Source organism: Ursus maritimus, unplaced genomic scaffold (assembly GCF_017311325.1).
Source record: "Ursus maritimus isolate PB19 unplaced genomic scaffold, ASM1731132v1 scaffold_30, whole genome shotgun sequence".
Taxonomy (NCBI): domain Eukaryota; kingdom Metazoa; phylum Chordata; class Mammalia; order Carnivora; family Ursidae; genus Ursus; species Ursus maritimus.
The window spans coordinates 34,773,639-34,783,256 of NW_024425564.1; positions in this window are offsets into that span (position 1 = coordinate 34,773,639).

Below are 9,618 nucleotides of genomic sequence, written 5' to 3' on the forward strand. Positions count from 1 at the left end.
GGAAATGACAAGCAAAATTTGTAGTATTGAATCCAGTATGTCCTTCTGAACAGTCCTGGCCTCTGTGGAATTATTAAAAGATAATAAAAATTAAAAGATAATATGGAAGATAGAAAGTATTCCATTTCTTTGCATTCTGCAGGTTAATTTTTCATTACACCCATAGCCTGATCTCCACTATCTAGAGACAAATATAGGTACAACTTTATGGCTGAGATAATGTTATACTACTTCCCATAGTGGTTCTGAAAGGAGCTTGCTACTTTCTTTTTTATTTTCTGACCACAACAACTTTTGGGTTAAATTTCATTTAAACTAGTTGTATTAACATATGGAGTATACTAAGAGAGATACTTTCTATATAGGTTTCTTAAATCAGGAATACAATCAAAAGGAACAAAAATGGTACATAGTGAAAATTATCTCTCCTTCCTTTCTTAAAAAATCTAAAGATCAGTTCTTAAAAATATATTTAAAATTAAACTTGACCATTCAGATTATGTAGTTTGAGATTTGGGATTATTTTCTTCTACCTACAGAGAACCTTTAGAAAATTCTTCACTATGATCAATTAGTGATGACCTACTCAATGTTTGAAAGAAAGTATCTTTTCTGAAGCACCTGGGTGGCTCAGTCAGTTAAGCATCCAACTCTTGATTTCAGCTCAGGTCATGATCTCGGGGTTGTGAAATCGAGCTCTGCGTTGGGCTCCATGCTAGGCAAGGAACCTGCTTAGGATTCTCTCTCTTCGCTCCCTCTGCCTTCCCCCACCCTGCCCCACTTGTGCACGCTTCTCTCTAAAATAAAATAAAATAAAATCTTTTTTTTCTTTCTTCATTTCTTTTTTTTAATAATGTTTTTTTGTTGTTGTTATATTATGTTAGTCACCAACCAGTACATCCCTGGTTTCTGATGTAAAGTTCCATGATTCATTACTTGCGTATAACACCCAGTGCACCATGCAATACGTGCCCTCCTTACTACCCATCACCAGTCTATCCCATCCCCCACCCCCACCCCTCTGAAGCCCTCAGTTTGTTTCCCAGAGCCCATAGTCTTTCATGCTTCATTCCCCCTTCTGATTACCCCCTTTCTTTATCCCTTTCTTCTCCTACCAATCATCCTAGTTCTTATGTTCCATAGATGAGAGAAACCATATGATAATTGTCTTTCTCTGCTTGACTTATTTCACTTAACATTATCTCCTCCAGTGCCGGCCATGTTGCAGCAAATGTAGAGAACTCATTCTTTTTGATAGCTGAGTAATATTCCATTGTATATATGGACCACATCTTCTTAATCCAGTCATCTGTTGAAGGACATTTCGGCTCCTTCCACGATTTAGCCATTGTGGACAAAGCTGCTATGAACATTGGGGTGCATATGGCCCTTCTCTTCAATACGTCTGTATCTTTGGGGTAAATACCCAGTAGTGCAATGGCTGGGTCATAGGGTAGCTCAATTTTTAACTTTTTAAGAGACCTCCACACTGTTTTCCAGAGTGGCTGTACCAACATGCATTCTCACCAACAATGTAGGAGGGATCCCCTTTCTCCACATCCTCTCCAACAATTGTTGTTTCCTGCCTTGTCAATTTTTGTCATTCTAACTGACGTAAGGTGGTATCTTAGTGTGGTTTTGATTTGAATTTCCCTGATGGCTAACGATTTTGAACATTTTTTCATGTGTCTGTTAGCCATTTGTATGTCTTCGTTGGAAAAGCGTCAGTTCATATCTTCTGCCCATTTTATGATTTGTTTATTTGTTTCTCATGTATTGAGTTTGAGAAGTTCTTTGTAGATCTTGGATACCAGTCTTTTATCTGTAGTGTCATTTGCAAATATATTCTCCCATTCCATGGGCTGCCTCTTAGATTTTTTGGCTGTTTCCTTGGCTGTGCAGAAGCTTTTTATCTTGATGAAGTCCCACAAGTTCATTTTATCTTTTGTTTCTCTTGCCTTTGGAGATGTGTCATGAAAAAAGTTGCTTTGGCCGATGTCATAGAGGTTGCTGCCTATGTTCTCCTCTAGGATTTTGATGGATTCCTGTCTCACATCGAGGTCTCTCATCCATTTAGAGTTTACCTTTGTGTATGGTGTGAGACAGTGGTCAAGTTTCATTCTTTTGCATGTAGCTGTCCAATTTTCCCAACACCATTTATTGAAGAGACTGTCTTTTCCACTGGATGTTTTTTTCCTGCTTTGTCAAAGATTAGTTGCCCAAAGAGCCAAGGGTCCATTTCTGGGTTCTCTATTCTGTTCCATTGGTCTATGTGTCTGTTTTTGTGCCAGTACCATGCTGTCTTTGTGATCACAGCTTTGTAGTACAGCTCGAAATCTGGCATTGTGATGCCCCCAGCTTTGTTTTTCCTTTTCAACAGTTCCTTGGAGATTCGGGGCCTTTTCTGGTTCCACACAAATTTAAGGACTATTTGCTCCAGCTCTTTGAAAAATGGGATAGCATTGAAAGTGTAGATTGCTCTGGGTAGCATCGACATTTTAACTATGTTAATTCTTCCGATCCATGAGCATGGAATATTTTTCCATTTTTTTTGTGTCCTCCTCAATGTCTTTCAAGAGTGATTTACAGTTTCTACAATATAGTTCTTTTACGTCTCTGGTTAAGTGATTCCAAAATAACATATGGCTTTTGGTGCTATTGTAAATGGGATGGATTCCCTAATTTCTCTTTCTTCAGTCTCATTATTCGTGTATGGAAAAGCTAAAGATTTCTGAGCATTGATTTTATATCCCGCCACATTACTGAATTGCTCTATAACTTCTAATAGTTTGGGAGTGGCTTCTTTTGGGTTTTCCATATAGAGTATCATGTCATCTGCGAAGAGAGACAGTTCGACTTCTTCTTTGCCAATTTGGATACCTTTTATCCCTTTTTGTTGTCTGATCGTTGTTGCAAAGACTTCTAGTACTATGTTGAATAATAGTGGCGAGAGTGGGCATCCTTGTCGTGTTCCTGATCTTAAGGGAAAGGTTTCTAGCTTTTCCGCATTGAGAATGATATTTGCTGTAGGCTTTTCATAGATGGTTTTTATGAGATTGAGGAATGTACCCTCTATCCCTACACTCTGAAGGGTTTTAATCAGGAAAGGATGCTGTATTTTGTCAAATGCTTTTTCTGCATCAATTGAGAGGATCATATGGTTCCTGAGTCTTTTCTTGTTGATATGACGTATGATGCTAATTGATTTGCGAATGTTGAACCATGCTGGCGTCCCAAGGATGAATCCCACTTGGTCATGATGGATAATCCTTTTAATGTGCAGTTGGATTCTATTAGCCAGGATCTTGTTGAGGATTTTGGCATCCATATTCACTAGGGAAATTGGTCTGTAATTCTCCTTTTTGATGGGGTCTTTGCCTGGTTTGGGGATCAAGGTAATATTGGCTTCATAGAATGAGTTTGGTAGCTTTCCTTCTGTTTCTATTTTTTAAAATAGCTTTAGGAGAATAGGTATTATTTCTTCTTTGAATGTTTGGTAGAATTCCCCAGGAAAACCGTCCGGGCCTGGAGTTTTGTTATTTGGAAGGTTGTTTATCACTGACTCAATCTCTTCACAATTAATTGGCCTTTTAAAAAATCAATTTCTTCCTGTTTCAGTCTTGGTAGTTTATAGGTTTCCAGGAAGGCCCTCATCTCTTCCAGATAGCTTAATTTATTGGCATAAAGCTGTTGATTAAAGTTTCTAATAATCCTTCCAATTTCATTGGTGTTGGTTGTGACCTCACCTTTTTCATTCATAATTTTATTAATTTGGGTCCTTTCTCTATTCTTTTGGATAAGTCTTGCCAGTGGTCTGTCAATTTTATTGATTCTCTCAAAGAACCAACTTCTAGTTCTGTTGATCTGCTCTACTGTGCTCCTGGTTTCTAATTCATTGATTTTTGCTCTAATCTTGGTCAGCTGCTTCCTCGTGCGTGGATTAGGCCTGTCCCTCTGTTGCTGTTCCAGCTTCTTGAGGTGAGAATATAAAAACTGCATTTTAGATTTTTCTATTCTTTTGAGTGAGGGCGATGGCTATGTATTTCCTGCCCTGCCTTTTGCTGTATCGCATAGGTTTTGAACTGTTGTATTTTCATTCTCGTTGGTCTCCATAAATTGTTAAGGTGATTTTTGATTTCCTCGTTTATCGAATCATTCCTGAGCAGGATGGTTCTTAGTCTCCAAGTGTTTGAGTTTCTTCCAAATTTTTCCTTGTGGTTTAGTTCCAATTTCAGAGCGTTGTGGTCTGAGAATATGCAGGGAATAATTTCAGTCTTTTGGTATTGGTTGAGACCTGTTTTGTGACCCAGAACATGGTCTATTCTTGAGAATGTTCCATGGGCATTAGAATAGAATGAGTATTCTTTGGTTCTGGGCGTAGTGTTCTATATATATCTAATGAGGTCCACCTGGTCCAGTATGTAATTCAAAGCTCTTGTTTCTTTGTTGATTTTCTGCTCGGTGCTCTGTCTATTGCTGATAGTGGAGTGTTGAGGTGCCTACTATTAACATATGTTATCTATATGTCTCTTTACTCTGGTTAAGAGTTGGCTTGTGTATCTTGTTGCTCCTGTTGGGGGCATAGATATTTACAATTGTCATGTCCACTTTTTGGATACATCCTTTAAGAATAATATTGTGCCCTTCTGTGTCTCTAACTATAGTCTTTTAGTTTAAAATCCAATCTGTATGATATGAGAATTGGTACCCCAGCTTTCTTTTGAGTTCCATTGGCGTGAAAGATGGTTTTCCATCCCTTTATGTTCAGTCTGATTTATCTTTGGTTCAAAATAAGTCTCTTGTAGCAGCAAATGGATGGGTCATGTCTTTTTAGCCAATCTGCAACCCTGTGGCATTTGTGGGGAGCATTTAGGCCATTTATATTGAGACTGATTATTGAGAGATATGATTTTAATGATGCCATGTTGCTTGTAAAGTCTTTTTGTTTTTTGATTGTGACTTTCTCTTCTGTATCACTCTTGGGGCCTTTTACTTTCAGAACCCCCTTAATCTCCTGTAGGTCTGGTTTCGGTGTTTACGAAATTGGTCAATGACTGGTGATTCTGGAAGTGCTTTATTTCTCCATCAATTCTGAATGACAGCCTTGCTGGATAAGGGATACTTGGCTGCATCTTTTCTCTGCAAGAGTTTTAAAAATGCCCCCAACCCTTTCTCTCATTCCAGGTCTGTGTAGACAGGTCTGATGTATTATGATACCTTTGCCTTGACGTGAGAAATTTCTTTGCCCTGGCGCTTTCAATATGTATCCTTGGATCTAATATTTGCGAATTACACTCTGACGTGACGTGGCGTGGTTTGTCGTGGTTGAACTTGGGAGGGGTCCTCTCTGCCTCTAGGACAGGAATGCTTGTTTCCTTTGCTAGATTAGGGAAGTTTTCAGCTACAATTCATTCAAATATCTCTTCTAGACCTCTGTTTATGTCCACCTCGGGATCCGATGATTCTGACATTGGAACATTTCATTGAGTCAGTAATCTCCGTAACCTACATTCTTACTGATTTTTTTGAGCCACGTTTCTATTTTAGCTTTCTCTTCTACTAACCCATCCTCCAATTCACCTATACTTCTTCTGCCTCATTCACCGGCCGTCAGAGCCTCTAGTTTTGACTGCATTTCGTTCATAGAATTTTTAATTTCTGCCAGATTTGCTCTCATTTCCACCCTTAGAGATTCTATATTCTCATTAACATTTTCGTTAATACTTCTTTCAAGTCTACACACCATCTGGACCATTGTTACTCTGAACTCCATTTCTGATAATTTGGTTATATCCATATCCATTAGTTCTGTGGCAGAGGCCACAGACTCATTGTCTTTCCTTTGCTGGGGGATTTCTCCTTCTCGTCATTCCTGATGAGGAGAGGTTGCGGGGTTGTCCAGAGCCCAAATTATTGACCGACCCAGGCAGTGTGCACTTTGTTTTATAGGGACCTTAGGATGTGGGCTTCTTCATTTTCGGCCTGCCTTTTGGGGAAAGGGCCTGCACGCTGATACTCAGGCAACCCTGTTTGGGTAGTGTCCGTGTCCCCTGCAAGGGGATGGGGTGGGCACACTGTGAGCCAGTATTTCCAGGCTTTTGTTCTCTGGCGGCTTTCCTGCGGTTTGCTGTGCCTCTTCTGAGAGTCAGAAGCAGTGGCCGAATCTCAGCCTCTGTCTCAGAACAGAGGGATTAGCGGACCTTCTCCACTGATTTTCTGGCCACTTTAACTCTGTTACTGTTGGTGCTGCTCAACCCTGCAGCGTCCCAGTATGTGCGCCACACCCGGCGTCCCTGCCCCACTTCCAGGGCCAGCACGTCTCTGTCCTTGTGTTTCTAACACTGCCAGCCACCAGCTGCCAGCCGCCCGGCACCTGGAGCTCTGTTTCAGTGTGGGTGCCAGGCGCTCAGCCTCTGGCCCTCAGACTGGTCGCGCATTTCCCGGCTCAAGGTCTTGGTTCTCTCTCGCGCGGGTGCCGGTCCGCGAGTCTGCCCGCTCTCCTGTGAAGGTGGCTACCGCTTCCAGCGCCGGCGCGGCGGCTCCCACCCGCTTTCATTTATCTTCTGATATCTGTGTGTGGCTTTACGGCTCCCTGCTCGTACCTCAATACTCATTGATGGAGATGTTCATTTGTAGAGATCCAGATGTATCTTCCTGTGTCTCAGGCTGATTTCGTGGATGTTCAGGATGGTCTGGTACCTATCCAGCTGGACTCAGGGGACCGGCTGAAAAATGGTCCCCTACTCCTCCGCCATCTTAACTCCAACTCTAAAATAAAATAAAATCTTAAAAATGTATCTTTCCTGAAGAATATTTTTCCTGGTTAAGAAATTCTAGGTTAGCAGTTATCTTTTTTCAGCACACCAATGACATCAATCCATTGGTCTCTGGCTTCCATTGCTACTGTTGAGAAGTAAGCTGTCAGTCTAATTACAGCTTGTTTTAATGTAGTCTCTTTTTCCTTTGGTTACTTTTAAGATTTGGCGGGGAGGAGGTCTTGGTTTCCTGTAGTTTCTCTTAATGCACTTAGTGTGAATTTCCCTTTATTTATCTTGTTCTTGATTCAGTAAGCTCCTTGAATGGGAGCTTGAATGTCCAGATTGATGGTTTTCATTAGTGCTCTCAAATTCTCATCGATCATTCTTCAAATATTGCTTTCTTATCCTTTCTCTTTCCCTTTTTCTTCTTTGAATCCAACTAAACATCCTAAAATTCCTCATTATATATTCTAAGCCCCTTATCTTTACTTCTGTATTTTTATAGGGAGTTTTTGTGTGTTTGTTTCTCCACGCTTATTTTTTTAATATTTTTACTCCATTCTCTAATCTCTAAGTCCCTCTTCAGATGTTACTACATCTATCCACTGAGTCTTAGTTTGGCAATTATAGTTTTCACTCCTAGAATTTTTATTCGATTGCTTTTCAATAATGTCAGGATTTTTATGGGTTCCAGTTCCATGCTGTGATTTTCAGTCTGTCTTCTTAGCTCTGACTGTATTAGAGACAGCTTTTTTGGTAGTCTGTCTCTAATAATTCTAGTATCTAGAGTTCTATATCCTACTCTTTTCATTTCATATTATACTACACACATAGTGTTACTTAGTCTTCTAACTTATAATTTTGATATCTGTATAATATTCTGTTGATCAAAAGAATGCTAGTTTACTTCATCTATAAGGTGGGATATTCCCACCTTTTTGAAGACTTGCATGGTTCAAATGTTAATCTTCTCACAGAGTGGAACCTAGGTAATTATATCTGTCCTCTTGGATCTTTCAATAATTATGACTTTAAAAATAATGTTTGTGTAGAGGTGTCGGGATGTAAGGGTGCCTGGCGGGTGCTTCAGTCGTTAAGCCCCTGACTCTTGATTTCAGCTTAGGTCATGATCTCAGTGTCATGAGATCAAGCCATCATCAGAGCTCTGTTCTAGGTATGGAAACCTACTTAAGAATTTTCTTTCTCCCTCTCCTCTTCCCCCACTCCATGCATGCACACATACACTCGTGCTCTCTCTCTCTCTCTCTAAAATAATAATGATAATAATAATAATAAAATAATGTTTGTGTATAGATGTATAGACGGGACCTGAAGAAAACATGGAAAAATGAAATCAATTGATAGGGTATTGGTATTGTGTGTTTTTAAATTTTCTTTTTTATTGATATACATTTGTGTATTAAACAAATCATAAAAAATAAGATGAAGCTTTAAGGTAAAGGTAAAATGGTAATAACTAATATTTTTAATGAGCTCTTACTATGTATACCGGTCCTAGTCTAAGCCCTTTAAATGTATTAGCTCATTTAGTTATCTCAACAATCTTCTTTGATATGTACAATTATTATTACCACTTTACAGATGAGAAATGTACTAAATAAATTTTCCATGGTCACACGATTAGGTGAGGTGCATGGCCAAGACTCTAACAAAGCAATTTAGCTCTCAAAATCACTTTCTTAACTACTGCTTTATCCAAAAAAAAAAAGCAGAAAGAAAAATAAAAGTATCAAGAAGGATGCCTCTACCAGTCTTATTATCACATCTTCCTTAAGATTCCCAGTGCCATTCTGTACTAACCTTAGAAGACTAGGAAAAGGAAAAATCGACGAGAAAAAGAAGGTGTTCCAGGTACTATGGATGTGTAACAAAACACCTAAGACTTTGTGTCATAAAACAATCATTTATATTGCTCATGGATTCTATGGGTCAGGAATTCAGAAAGGGTAGAGTGAGCAAGGCTTTTCTTTGCTTCACAATGTCTAAAGTCTCTGTTGGAAGACTTGAAGCAGGGGATAGGAATCATGTAATCATCTGAAGGCTCTTCTCTCTTTCATGCACATGTCTGACTATTCATGATGACCATTAGCTAGGAGTCTCAGCAACTCTCCATGAGGACTTCCTCATGAGACTTTTCTCATGGAGTAGTTTGAGCTTCCTCATAGCTTACAGTGGCTTCCATCAGAATCAGTACTTTTAGAGAAAGGAAAAAAAAAGAGATAGAGAAAAAATAAGGCTAAAACTATTACCACCTAGCTGAGAAGTCATATAGCATCTTTTCTGCCATTTTTAGTTCATTGAAAATGCAATCACAAGCCTCCATGCAGGCTCAAAGGGAGACTGTCATTGTAAGAAAACAATATGAAATGGAATATATATTGGAAATATAATACACTTCAGAAGGAATATACAAAAATTCATTTCTGTGTTGTACTGAAGCCAATAGAAATAAACATGGTGATTTAGGCACTCTATAAAATGTGAATGATATTCTTTTAACTGAAAAATTCAGTTAAGAAAAAATATGCATCTTTACCTAGAGTAATAGCAAACAAACAGGTATATTAATTCACAAAAATGCAAATGACTTTAAAACTAACAATCCTTATAAATATGTTTGGAATAATTCATAAAATGCATTCCAATATTTTACAGTAGGACACTCATTCTGAAAGAAGGAAAAAAATTTTATTTTAATATAATGACTGATCTTTACACCCAAGCACCAAATTGAGAGTGCAGCTGTAGGACAATGTTTTCATTAAGGAGGCAGATTCTTTGATATAAGGGGCATACCTGTGTTGGCAATTTGGTTCTTTTTTTTTCTAAGATTTTATTT